Consider the following 14,974-nt stretch of genomic DNA (forward strand, 5'->3'; position numbering starts at 1 on the left):
AAACCCCTGTCATGTTTTTCTTTGCTGTATGTGTCACTGATAGTTTGATTCATCATATCCAGGGCCGGGACAAGGGGTGGGCAGGAGGGACGGCTGCCCTGGGCACTGTAAATTTATGCTTGGGGTAATTTATGCTCGGGGGAAGCATGCAGATTAGTGTTCAGCGTTTTGCACGTGGGGGGGATTTTTGCTGACACATAATGCTTATACTACTTGAGTGGGCACAATTTGGCATGTTTTCCCTGGGCTCCAGATAACCTTGTCCTGGCACTGACCACATCTATACTCTTTTGGTGACCCATGTCACCAGGACTGAAATTGATGGCACATCCAAACTTTTTAGTTGTCACCAAACCAGGAACAGAGGTGAAGTCTTCCAGTGGAATATTGTTCTACTTATACTGTTTCAGAAGGGATTTACCTCATTTTGGCAAGATTGCACAGATGGCAAAAAAAAGTGAAATTGGATTTAGATATTCCCTACTCTATTAAAAAAAACAATAAAAAATTAGGTTTGGCTTTATGTATATTTTAGGATACTAATTGTCAGCTTGACATTAAACAACTAGCTTTAGTTTTGAATATAATGTATAATCATGAAAATATCTGGATGGTATATAATAATAACAAAAAATCATAAAACAAATGAATGCATGTAAATGTCACAAAAATTACACAAAAATATCAATAAAATTAATAAGAATGAAATGTCTTCTACTCACTGATTCATTTTATATGGGATTCTGTGCTTAGTGTTTGCAATAAAAAAGTTGTTTACTCTTAGTTAAAATTTGACTTCAGTTGTTCATGCACTGTGTAACTAATACAAATTAATTTAGTTAGTTGAGTACACATGAGAGGCTGGCACATGAATGCAATATGTGAGTTGACATATTGCAGTGAATCACACTAAATGATTCTCCTTGGTTACATTATGTTACCATATAACTTTGTGATATACAGGAAGCAAATATGCAATTTAATGATGCCTTAACACACATTTTGTGTACATATGCACAGAAAAGTGAGCCACACAATTTAAAGGTCAGCTGTGTGTGTGTGTGTATATATATATATATATATATATATATATATATATATATATATATACATTATGTTGAAATACTGTGAAAGGTTTCATTCAACTTAAATCTGAAATCTGAGCTCCACTGTGTCGGGGTCTGTGTTGATGGGCTTCATTGGAGGAAATGTAGTATGTTCCAGAGATCAATTTGGGAAGCTTCTGATATTTTTCTAAAACCATTGCAGGTTTAATCAACCTCCTTTTGATCTGCATTTGCTTTTGTATTTACAGTACCTGGTCTGGTATGGAAGGAGTAGTTCTGAAGGAGCTCTGAGAGGGCCTAATTTGTTTTGCTTGATTTTTCATTTATTGTGCCTAGAATGTAATTAAGAACAAAACAGTGAGATACTGAAGAGAAAAATGAAAGAAGTCTTCAATGCTCCAGTAATGTTTTTATTTTTCACTTATTATTGCAAAAGGGGTAGGGAAGGGTTCCTTCCTCAAGGTGACATAGCTATTTTGATGATTAGGCCCCTGTTTTCCTTTGGTAGACAGTGAATTCACAGCCATGGTAGCTAGTGCAAACACCCAATTGGCATAGGAAAAAAATGCAATGGCTGCAGTAGCCAGTAGGAAGAAAATATAGTATATGCAAGAATTGAAGGTCAGTAATCGGAAAATAATTCTTTGTGGAAGAAATGCCTCAAGGTTGACAGTAAGTGGAAATAAGAATGCTGCAGTGTTGGTCGTCAGTGAGAGTGAGAATGACCTGGTGTTTGGTGATCAGTTTGACGAACGCAGGTGTCAGATCCCTGCCTTCCTCGCTAACTTGTGACAAAGGACCAGCCAACCTCACACCACGCTGTCACTTACGTAACAATACCACTCTCAGCTGTGTCCAGCACAAATATTTTCCAGCATGCGGGACCACAATCTAGGTGCCAACAGAATAAGAGTGATTGTCACTGGGCTAATTATGCAATTAACTCTTTAACTGTCACCACTGACATTTTGTTTAGGAAGGGTCAGGACTAGGGATGGGCCGAACACCCCCCCCCCCCCCCCGTTTGGTTCGCACCAGAACAAGCAAAAAATTTGTTTGAACACACGTATACTGTTAAAGTCTATGGGACACGAACATGAAAAATCAAAAGTCATTTTAAATCCTTATATGCATGGTATTGTCTTAAAAAGTGTTTGGGGGCCTGGCTCCTGTCCCAGGGGACATGTATCAATGCAAAAAAAAGTTTTAAAAACTAAAATTTTTCAGGAGCAGTGATTTTAATAATGCTTAAAGTGAAACAATAAAAGTGTAATATTCCTATAAATTTCATACCTGGGGGGTGTCTATAGTATGCCTGTAAAGTGCCACATGTTTCCCGTGTTTAGAACAGACTGACAGCAAAATTACATTTCTAAAGGAAAAAAAGTCATTTAAAACTACTATTATAATGAATTGTCGGTCCCAGCAATACACATAAAAGTTCATTCATAAAAACGGCATGGGATTCCCCCACAGGGGAGCCCCGAACCAAAATTAAAAAAATAAAAATGCGTAGGGGTCCCCCAAAATCCCATACCAGGCCGTTCATGTCTGGTATGGATATTACGGGAAACCCTGTACCAAAATGTAAAAAAATGGCGTGGGGGTCCGCCTTGAAATCCATACCCATTTTAAGGGGAATTTTTGTTTTTTAAATGCGGTGGGTCCCCCAAAAATCCATACCAGACCCTTACCTGAGCACGCAACCTGGCAGGCCGCAGGAAAAGAGGGGGGGGGCGAGAGGGTGCCACTTCTCCTGAACCGTACCAGGCCACATGCCCTCAACATTGGGAGGGTGTTTTGGGGTAGCCCTCACAAAGCACATTGTCCCCTTGTTGATGGGGAGAAGAGGGGAGAACAAGATGGAGAAAGAAGGGCACCGAAGGAAGACCAAAAGAAGGTGGAAGAAGAAGCGGGGAAAGAAGTAGACGTTAATAAAGAAATTGTCAAAAACTGTCTCTTGTCTTTTTTGTAAGATTTTTAACACTTTTTTTGTGAAATGGTAGGGGCCTGGTACAGATCAGGAGGGGGGCTAGTCACTGCAGTTGTTGGAGAATAGGGGCACTGCAGGAGGATGGAGAGCATTGTGGAGGGCTGTAGGACACTATGGGAGGGGGCACTGTGGAAGGTTTGGGGGCACTATGCTAGCTGGGGACACTATGGGGGGTTTGGAGGTACTAAGATAACTGGAGGGCATTGTGGGAAGTTCTAGGGCACTATGCGATCAGGGGGAACTGTAGAAGGTGTGGGGACACTGTAAAAGATGGGGATGGAAAGTTTGGTAGCATTATGAAAGCTAGAAGGCATTGTGATGTATCGACAGCTACCTGGAGGCATCAAAGAAGTTGGAATGGCACAGTGGATTTTCTATACCCTCTTCTCTCACTTCAGATGTGCTATAAGTACAGGCACATGATTGAACTAAAACTTCTTCCTCTTCTCAGTCAGGTAATGGGTCCCATGATTGAAGAAAGCAAGGATAAGAATTCACCCCTTGGTGGGAACCTGTATTGGTAACAGCTATGCTTCTGCTTTAGGACAAGGACAGCATTGTTCTACAATGCCTCCTCATGATGCCTAATAGAGCAGTGCCCAGTGCTGGAATGTTTACCATGTTCTTTGCCCATGTATGACAAAGCCACAGGTTCACTTTAATGATCTATACAAAGGCAAAATCCTCCATCTTTGCTGTTCTGCTTCTCCCTTAGAACTTTCCTCCTCTTCAATTTGTGTCACCCACAGACAGTCTGTCATCTCATCAGCCACCTCATCCTCATTTCTGGAGCCAACTTGTCAGTAAGCTCACAGGGACTTCACTGCTTCTTGCTGATCCCTGCCTGCAGTGCTCTTCTTCTATAGTCAAGGTGCTAGCTTTCTTATTCTCAGTATCTGAAAAAATGATACTTACACGTGACCAAGATTATCCCCTTTTGGCAAATTTGTGATATTGTGATGAAATAATTCCACAGAATCTGAATAAAAAAAAATCTATATATCATATTACATTTTAAATGACCTCTAGCGCATGCATCTACTTTGTGCCAGTTATGCGCCTGACCAATATGCCCTTATGCATGCTCACTAGACATGTTAATGTATCCTGTGTGCAGTTGGGTTTTTGCAACAATGTTTTAAACCACGTAAGAATGAAGCTTGGATGATGCATTTCAGATTGAAATTTTGTGCATATGGACAAAAGATGCCCATATTTTGTATGATAACTATGGAAAGAAAATAACCACATATACTTTTTCTCTTCTATTATTTTTATCCATATCAGTCTAAATTGAGGAGGCCAGGCTAGAACATGCTTTACTGAAGAAAACATACTATTAAACGTCCTACAATTCTACAAAATGTCAGGACGTGTACTCTTTGAACAGGACCACCAACACATAAAAATGTAACTGTCCATAAAAAGGCTTGGATATATTGACCTATCAATATTAAGGTATGAAAGTCAAAGGTTGCTATAAAGCATTCATGCTAACATAAAGGTTAAAAAATTCATCAACGATGCCAGCAATCATATGTGGGGGCTCTTGATATTTATTCAAGATTACAGTAAGTCACGATTTAAAAAGCTTTGGGAAACTGTCAAAATAGCTAGTAATATATACAACATACATTTATACAGAATACATTTTGAAGAGGTCTAAAAGGGCCCAAAAAGGCATTCTTCAGAAAGGAACAAATTGGTAGTAGCAAAAATAATAATCTTTATTGAAAACAATTCCACCAAAATATTTTTCGAAAAGAGTAAAATTCTTCCACCACATAAGTATAAAATATGATAACGTTATCAAACCACAGATGGCCACAACAAACTAACATTCATTCATTCAACCCTCATACATTTCATACACCAGCTGATAAGGATGTGAACCCCTGGGAGAAATTATTGTTCATATGTATAGAAGCAATGAGCTAAATAGTAATAACTGGAAAAGTCCATGGGCATTATAACACCCTTCAGCTGGGGACACAGGAACTGCGTACAGAGAATGATTTCAGCCAGTACCAGGTATATTAGGAACAATGGCCATAAATGGGGGTTAACAGAGGATATCTAGGACAGGGAGAAAATGTGATGATTTGATGCTCTGAAGAAATTCGATTTTCAAGTAAAACATGGCAACAAGACACCACTACACCATCTATAAACTGTATTTGGTACACAGATTGAAAGCAACTAACTTTTCCCCTCTCAGACATTTACGGAGTTTGGTCGGACCATTGGAATGTGGAAGTGCTTTTTGGATCAAAGCAAAGACTGCAGCATGATTCCATTCCAAAGTGGTGGACAAATCTATTTTTCCCCCATAAATATCGGACAGCAGGAAACTTCTTTGAAGGGCATAGCCTATCCGTTTATTGGACTTGAGGGGAGTGGGGAGCTATTTATCCGTGTCTATCATCACCGAACCGGGTAAGTGAAGGGAATTTATTCCCCCACATCTCACATCTCCTTCCTACTTTGATTCACTGCCGCTCAGCCGGCTCTGATAAGATAACATATGAGAGACGGGAGTGGAATTGGGAGAACGTTGATGTTGATGGTATTGGTCAGCGTATATGGAGTAAAGATTTTACCTGGTCTCTGAGTTGTATCTCTGCCAGCCACCTAACTTTCACTGTGATTTACTCATGGTGGATAGGGATGAGCTGAACACACCTCCCCCCCCCCCCCCCGGTTCAGTTAGCAGCAGAACATGCGAAAATTTGTTCAAACACATGAACACTGTTAAAGTCTGTGGGACACAAATATGAAAACTCAAAAGTGCTAATTTTAAAGGCTTGTATGCAAGTTATTGTCATAAAAAGTGTTTGGAGACCTGGGTCCTGCCCCAGGGGACATGTGTCAATGCAAAAAAAAGTTGTAAAAATGGCAGTTTTTTCGGGAGCAGTGATTTTAATAATGCTTAAACTGAAACAATAAAATTGAAATATTCCTTTAAATTCCATACCTGGGGGGTGTCTATGGTATGCCTGTAGGTCTGAATGTTAGTTTGTTGTGGCCATCTGTGCTTTGATAACGTTATCATATTTTATACTTTTACAAATTTGTGTGATGCAAAAGATGCTCTGCTGACAGTTACCTTGCTCGCCCATTTAAAATGTCATTAATGGGAAAATCCCAGAAAGCTGTAACGCCAGGATTGTGCTGGACTGAATGCTGCTGGCAGTTATAGGGAAGCTTGGGAAGCTTGAGAAATATCCAGAGTGCCAAGGTAGGGACCCAGCGGAGAAGCAGAGGGGGAATACCACCACAAACCTTGGAGGTTCTCAAGGGATTATGGTCAGTGAATCAGAGGGTCTAGTGAGTGACTGGGAGCTCAGTGTTGAAGAACTACAAGGAGCAGTAGTAGTGGAGCTGAAAGAACTGTTACATTTGAGTTAGAAACTGTTAAAGGACTGTTACCATAGGCGACAGCATTCCTGCAAGTACAGATGTGGCTTCTTGTTTGGGCCTTTCCCTGCACGGCTGTCCTCCTACTGAAGTCTTGGAGTCTACTAATTGAGTTTGCAACTATTTAAGGGTAAAGGACTGTCAAAGAAATAAAACCTCTTTTACATCCAGGAAGTGTCTGGCGCCCAATGACTTTCATCATCTTTGCACCCACCATGCCTCACAACCCACCACATATTGAAGGATGTAAGCAATCTTTGGCCTTAGAGGTCCTCATTAGACCAAAAGAGGTAAAAGACTGCTACATGGGTTATGTAGGTTGTACTTGTTTTTAATGTTAAATACGTAAAAGTAATTTACATTTTTGTACACCTATTTTGTTTACTGCTTTCACATAGTTTATTTAATATTTAGCACATATCTGATATCTGTCATCTGTTCCAATCATATGACTTTCAATTGTGTCATACATGAGCTATGGCGGCCATGTAAGGTGGGATTTTTTGTTGTTTTGTGACAGTGTATTATTACCCAGTGGCTCCAGCTCAGCTTTATTATTATTATTAATAAAACAAAGTTAAAGCATTGTTGAGAAAAAAACTTTCCCCTCTTTGTGTTATATGTACATTGCAAAGATTATAACAACCTTTGTTCCAGATTCCTACCTTTTGTTATTCTGAAGTAATCCATATGTATTTGTCTGTGCTTCTGTAGTGAGTGGGTCTAAGGGGAGCGATTTTCAAAATTAACTGTCAGCTGTGCAGCTGCAGGGCACTAATGAGGAAATCTGCTGGGGCTGCATCCCTTTAGATGTGCTCCTATTGAAAGTATCTCTCCAAAAATGACATTTTTGTTGCAGGGGATGCCTGAAATCTGTATCTTAGGCAGACTTCTGGGAAAATTGGTGAGCCAATCACACCAGCAGGAAATGATGTTTCTGGGGAGTGGTCAGTACACACTCTGTGTACAGAACAACTCCAGGTAGCCATATTGCAATGTATTCTACAAAAATTACGTTGGCTGCAGATTGAAAAGGAAAGGCAATTCTTAATAACATTCAATTACAATATGATTATAGTGTCGCAATTATATGTGCTATATTATTTTTTCTTGATTTGCTATTTTTTTCCCAACGAAAGTGAAGTTACCCTTTAAAAAATAATAATTCTACCCAGGCATAACTACTATGTGTGAAAAGACATGGAGAGCAAAACCCTACAAAGGGTTGAATCAGAGAGGAGGTAGATGCACCCATGAAAGAAAAAATTCTCTTGATACAACACATGTTGAAGGACTGATGCTCACATGTCTTGTGAGAAGTTGCCCAAGGTTGAGAACACTCCCAAACATCTTTAAAGCCCACTCCCCCCCCCCCCCCAAACAATACGCATAGTGCGTGCTCTTCAGGATCCGCCGCTACAATAAAATAGAGCATTTTCAAATGTTTGCATGTGCTCGTTTCACCTTTAACTCTACTGCTCTGTAATCACAAGCAATGTTCAGACTGGTTAGATTGCACGCGTTCATAATGCGTAGGTGTGGCACCATGGTTCTAAGGTTAGAGGCTGAATCAACAAAGCTTGTTCCATACAGACAAGTACAAGGTCTATAAGTGAACTTTATATAAAAGGAAATGAGTCATGGTGCTGAATTCCTAGAACACCAAGACCCTTTACTGTATAGAACAGAAGAATAGATGATTGTCACAACACTGCTGTATCTTTTGAAACCATCTACTTATTCTATACACAACTATATTAATGTATGTTCATATTCACAGATGTTTTGCAATAAAATGTAATAATAATAATGAAATATCTGCACTAGTGTGTTTGTATGCAATACTCCCTGATACAACTACATATGCCCTGTACACACGGTCGGACTTTCCGATGACAAAATCCGTCAGATTTTTCTGACAGATTTTGGCCCAAACTTGTCTAGCATACACACGGTCGCACAAAGTTGTCAGAAAATTTGATCGTTCTGAATGCAGTGACGTAGAACACGTACAACGGGACTATAAACGGGCCAGTAGCCAATAGCTTTCGTCTCGTAATTTATTCTGAGCATGCGTGGCACTTTGTCCGTCAGAATTGTCTACTACACTCAATCGGAATTTAAACTTTTAAAATTTTAGATCCAGCTCTGAAACTTTGTGTGTCGGATTTTCCGAGAAAAAGTCGATGGAGCCCGCACATGGCATAAATGTGCACAGATGGGTATAAAATAGTGAACTATACCGTGGTAACAATGAAATAAAAATCATTATATATTAATATAAAGTATAACAAAGGAAATATATGCATATACTGTGGATATATACAGTATCTCACAAAAGTGAGTACACCCCTCACATTTTTAGAAATAATTTATTATATCTTTTCATGTGACAACACTGAAGAAATGACACTTTGCTACAATGTAAAGTAGTGAGTGTACTGCTTGTATAACAGTGTAAATTTGCTGTTCCCTCAAAATAGCTCAACACACAGCCATTAATGTCTAAACCACTGGCACTAAAAGTGAGTACACCCCTAAGTGAAAATGTCCAAATTGATGCCCAAAGTGTCAATATTTTGTGTGGCCACCATTATTTTCCAGCATTACCTTAAGCCTCTTGGGCATGGAGTTCACCAGAACTTCACAGGTTTCCACTGGAGTCCTCTTCCATTCCTCCATGACGACTTCACAGAGCTGGTGTATGTTAGAGACCTTGCGCTCCTCCACCTTCCGTTTGAGGAAGCCCCACAGATGCTCAATAGGGTTTAGGTCTGGAGACATGCTTGGCCAGTCCATCACCTTTACCCTCAGCTTCTTTAGCAAGGCAATGGTCATCTTGGAGGTGTGTTTGGGGTCGTTATCATGTTGGAATACTGCCCTGCGGCCCAGTCTCTGAAGAGAGGGGATCATTGTCTACTTCATTATGTCACAGTACATGTTGGCATTCATGGTTCCCTCAATGAACTGGAGCTCCCCAGTGCTGGCAGCACTCATGCAGCCCCAGATCATGACACTCCCACCACCATGCTTGACTGTAGGCAAGACACATACTCTTTGTACTCCTCACCTGGTTGCCATCACACACGCTGAACCAAATAAGTTTATCTTGGTCTTATCAGACCACAGCACATGGTTCCAGTAATCCAGTCTGCTTGTCTTCAGCAAACTGTGGGCTTTCTTGTCCATCAACTTTAGAAGAGGCTTACTTCTGGGACGACAGCCATGCACACCAATTTCCTGCAGTGTGCGGCATATAGGTCTGTGCACTGACAGGCTGACTTCCCACCCCTTCAACCTCTGCAGCAATGCTGGCAGCACTCATACGTCTATTTCCCAAAGACAACCTCTGGATATTGTGCTGAGCATGTGCACTTAACATCTTTGGTCGACCATGACGAGGCCCACTCTGAGTGGAACCTGTCCTGTTAAACCGCTGTTCTTGGCCACCATGCTGCAGCTCAGTTTCAGGGTCTTGGCAATCTTCTTATAGCCTAGGCCATCTTTATGTAGAGCAACAATTCTTTTTTTCAGATCGTCAGAGAGTTCTTTGCCCAGAGGTACCATGTTGAACTTCCAGTGACCAGTATGAGACAGTGAGAGCAATAATACCAAATTTAACACACCTGCTCCCCATTCACACCTGAGACCTTGTAACAATAACGAGTCACATGGAAGCGAAAATGACTAATTAGGTCCAATTTGGACATTTTCACTTAGGGGTGTACTAACTTTTATTGCCAACGGTTTAGTCATTAATGGCTGTGTGTTCAGTGTTTTTGAGGGGACAGCAAACTTACACTGTTATGCAAGCTGTACACTCACTACTTTACATTGTAGCAAAGTGTCATTTCTTCAGTGTTGTCACATGAAAAGATATATTAAAATAAAATGTGAGGGGTGTACTCACTTTTGTGAGATACTTTGTGTATCTCACACTGACACTATCTGACACTGATACTAATTAAAAAAAAAAAAAAGAATTCTACTAAAAATATGCTGACTGTGACCTTTGACCCGACCTTGACCTTTGACCCCGACATTGACCCTAACACTAACCCTGGCAAACCTTGATCTTTTTTATTTCTTTTTTGTTCTTTATTTTTAATTTGTATTTGATTTTCTATTTCATTTTTTATTTTTTTTACACACTTTGGTTTGTTTAGATTTTTTCCCTCTGAAAGGAAAGGAAGATACAGCGTATCTTCCGCTTCATTCAAAAGAGGAAATAAACACATGACTGATCACTGTGATAGCCAATCAGAGACTATCACAGTGATCAGGTGACCTGGAACTGACAGTCCTGGGTCCCAATTCCTTAGTACAAGACCCGGGGATCTCGGTGAAAGCCTGTGCTCTGTGTTAGGAGCATGTTGTGTGGCACACTCCCAGCTCAAAGTGACATACGCATATATGCGGCCCCATGGAAAAAAAAAACACTTCCATGAGGCCGCATATATGTGTTATGTCTGTTTTAAGGGGTTAAAAGACCAAAAAGTAGCAAATAGGTGAATTTTGTTGTTAAGGTTTACAGTACACTTCAAGTGCAATGCAGCACAAAATCTTTTATGGGGACAAAACATTTTGTCACCAGAAATGTATAGGTATAAACAAACTGAACATGTATCTGGCTATGCAGTTAGGCCTCATGCACACGAGACGCAGTTAAACGCGCGTTCAGATGCAGTTGGACAGTTTTTTCAACTGCCCCTGAACTCATTCAATGTTATCCTATGTGTCCATGCACACAGTCTCGTTTTTTTCCGTTTTTATGCAGTTGCGTTTAGTCTCGTTTTTCCAGAAGCAAAAATATGCGTTCAGAAGCAAAAATTTCCACGTTTCAGACGCAAAACGCGGCAAAACGCGGCAAAACGCCGCTACCGCGTTTAGCCGCGTTTGCGTTTATATGCGTTTTTAAAGGTGACCTTTTTTTTTACATAAAAAATCTCAAAAATGATTGCAAATGATGAAAAACCATTAGAAAAATATTTTAAACAATTGCAATTGCAAGTGGACAATCCACAACTTGTGGCAAGTGACGTGGCAAGTGGACAATCCACAACTTGTGGCAAGTGACATGGCAGGTGGCAAGTGATGTGGCAAGTGGACAATCCACAACTTGTGGCAAGTGACGTGGCAGGTGAAGTGGCAAGTGACGTGGAAAGTGGACAATCCACAACTTGTGGCAGGTGACGTGGCAAGTGACCTGGCAGGTGACGCGGCAAGTGACCTGGCAGGTGACGTGGCAAGTGGAAAATCAACAACTTGTGGCAAGTGACTGGCATGTGACGTGGCAAGTGGACAATCCATAACTTGTGGCAGGTGACGTGGCAAGTGGACAATCCACTTGTGGCAGGGGACGTGGCAAGTGACGTGGCAAGTGGACAATCCACTTGTGGCAGGGGATGTGGCAAGTGACGTGGCGAGTGGACAATCCACAACTTGTGTCAGGTGACGTGGCAAGTGGACAATCCACAACTTGTGGCAGGTGATGTGGCAAGTGATGTGGCAAGTGGACAATCCACTTGTGGCAGGTGACGTGGCAGGGGACGTGGCAAGGGACGTGGCAAGTGGACAATCCACAACTTGTGGCAGGTGACGTGGCAGGTGACGTGGAAAGTGATGTGGCAAGTGGACAATCCACAACTTGTGGCAGGTGATGTGGCTGGTGACGTGGCAAGTGGACAATCCACATCTTGTGGCAGGTGACGTGGCAGGTGACGTGGAAAGTGGTGTGGCAAGTGGACAATCCACAACTTGTGGCAGGTGATGTGGCTGGTGACGTGGCAAGTGGACAATCCACAACTTGTGGCAGGTGGCATGGCAGGTGATGTGGAAAGTGGACAATCCACATCTTGTGGCAAGTGACGTGGCAGGTGATGTGGCAAGTGACGTGGCAAGTGGACAATCCACAACTTGTGGCAGGTGATGTGGCAGGTGATGTGGCAAGTGATGTGGCAGGTGATGTGACAAGTGGACAATCTACATCTTGTGGCAAGTGACGTGGCAGCTGACGTGGCAAGTGACGTGGCAAGTGGACAATCCAAAACTTGTGGCAGGTGACGTGGCAAGTGATGTGGCAGGTGACGTGGCAAGTGACGTGGCAAGTGGACAATCCACATCTCGTGGCAAGTGACGTGGCAGGTGATGTGGCAAGTGACGTGGCAAGTGGATAATCCACAACTTGTGGCAGGTGACATGGCAGGTGATGTGGCAAGTGATGTGGCAGGTGATGTGACTAGTGATGGCCGAACGGTTCGCCCGGCGGTCGTTTCGCGGCGAATTTCCGACATTCGCGGTCCGCACGTTCGAACGCCTTTTTCCGTCGTTCGCCGCGGCGGACTTACGTGTTTAATGTATACAAGAACTTTAACCTTTGGTGACACGTTTATCATGTGATACAGGACAGCCAATTGAGACATGACAGCACATGGACACTTGTACATTCCCCCTAACCTATAAATACACCCGATCCGGTGGCCATTTTACATTCTTTCTTCTGTTAAGATAGGGACAGGTTCCTGTGTGGAGTAGGGAGAGATAAACCACTAGCTATTTGGTACACAAAAGTTCTTTTCAGGACTGGTATAGGTGTTAGGTGTTGATAGGTTTGCTGTGCTGCTGATTCTTGCAGCAGCCTGAGTGTCTTTTGTTAGTTTAGAGAAAGGGAAAGGACGGTGTATGCTACAGGGACAGCCAGATTAGTCTTTCATCATCATCATCATCATCATCATCATTAGCTGTTACTATCAAGGTCCACAAAAGAGCTGTTCCAGTAACCACTAATCGTTCTCTTTTTTTGCCAATTTGTATAGGGACAGGAAGGAAGCAGTGTTGTCAGGCAGTGAGGGTAATTTTAAAGACTTGCTGTTATTATTAGTTCCACAAAGGTTCTTTTCAGGACTGGTATCAGTGGTACAGTAATAGGCTTGTACATGTATAATATTCTTTCTTCCAAATATAGAAAGGATATTATACTTGACTGCTGCCCTTCTGCTGCAGTCTGCTAAACATTCACAACTCACTTGTTCCACAAAAGTTCTTATAAGGACTGGTAACTTGGTATAGGGTGCTACGGTACATAGGCTTGAGTGCGGTACAGTCTGCTGTTCTGTAAGGACCGCTATCGGTCCACAATAGATAGGGTTGACGTGCACCACTGCTGACCGCTGCCCTATACTGCAGCAGTCCTTCAGCGGTATAGGGACTGACGTACAGTCTGCTAATCACTAACACACAACCTGCTTGTTCCACAAAAGTTCTTATAAGGACTGGTAACTTGGTATAGGGTGCTACGGTACATAGGCTTGAGTGCGGTACAGTCTGCTGTTCTGTAAGGACCGCTATCGGTCCACAATAGATAGGGTTGACGTGCACCACTGCTGACCGCTGCCCTATACTGCAGCAGTCCTTCAGCGGTATAGGGACTGACGTACAGTCTGCTAAAAACTAATACACAACCTGCTTGGTCCACAAAAGTTCTTATAAGGACTGGTAACTTGGTATAGGGTGCTACGGTACATAGGCTTGAGTGCGGTACAGTCTGCTGTTCTGTAAGGACCGCTATCGGTCCACAATAGATAGGGTTGACGTGCACCACTGCTGACCGCTCACCTATACTGCAGCAGTCCTTCAGCGGTATAGGGACTGACGTACAGTCTGCTAAACACTAATACACAACCTGCTTGTTCCACAAAAGTTCTTATAAGGACTGGTAACTTGGTATAGGGTGCTACGGTACATAGGCTTGAGTGCGGTACAGTCTGCTGTTCTGTAAGGACCGCTATCGGTCCACAATAGATAGGGTTGACGTGCACCACTGCTGACCGCTCACCTATACTGCAGCAGTCCTTCAGCGGTATAGGGACTGACGTACAGTCTGCTAATCACTAACACACAACCTGCTTGTTCCACAAAAGTTCTTATAAGGACTGGTAACTTGGTATAGGGTGCTACGGTACATAGGCTTGAGTGCGGTACAGTCTGCTGTTCTGTAAGGACCGCTATCGGTCCACAATAGATAGGGTTGACGTGCACCACTGCTGACCGCTCACCTATACTGCAGCAGTCCTTCAGCGGTATAGGGACTGACGTACAGTCTGCTAAACACTAATACACAACCTGCTTGTTCCACAAAAGTTCTTATAAGGACTGGTAACTTGGTATAGGGTGCTACGGTACATAGGCTTGAGTGCGGTACAGTCTGCTGTTCTGTAAGGACCGCTATCGGTCCACAATAGATAGGGTTGACGTGCACCACTGCTGACCGCTGCCCTATACTGCAGCAGTCCTTCAGCGGTATAGGGACTGACGTACAGTCTGCTAAACACTAATACACAACCTGCTTGGTCCACAAAAGTTCTTATAAGGACTGGTAACTTGGTATAGGGTGCTACGGTACATAGGCTTGAGTGCGGTACAGTCTGCTGTTCTGTAAGGACCGCTATCGGTCCACAATAGATAGGGTTGACGTGCACCACTGCTGACCGCTCACCTA

At 42.4% G+C, this 14,974-nt stretch overlaps 1 protein-coding gene across 5 annotated transcripts in view; it reads right to left on the bottom strand.

The window, feature by feature from the left end:
• HTR1E (5-hydroxytryptamine receptor 1E) overlaps window positions 1-14,974 on the bottom strand; it is a 146,542-nt gene that overhangs the window by 46,835 nt on the left and 84,733 nt on the right. For 2 of the 5 annotated variants that reach the window (XM_077487292.1, XM_077487291.1), the window contains exon 1: window positions 1,319-1,401. The exons of the other annotated variants lie outside the window; for them this stretch is intronic. The gene's annotated coding sequence lies outside the window, so the exon portion shown is untranslated. Of the gene's footprint in view, window positions 1-1,318; window positions 1,402-14,974 lie in introns of those variants that run through there. 5 annotated transcript variants of the gene reach the window in all.

Source organism: Lithobates pipiens, unplaced genomic scaffold (assembly GCF_037356315.1).
Source record: "Lithobates pipiens isolate NorthernLeopardFrog02 unplaced genomic scaffold, aLitPip1_a1.2 Scaffold_18, whole genome shotgun sequence".
Taxonomy (NCBI): Eukaryota; Metazoa; Chordata; class Amphibia; order Anura; family Ranidae; genus Lithobates; species Lithobates pipiens.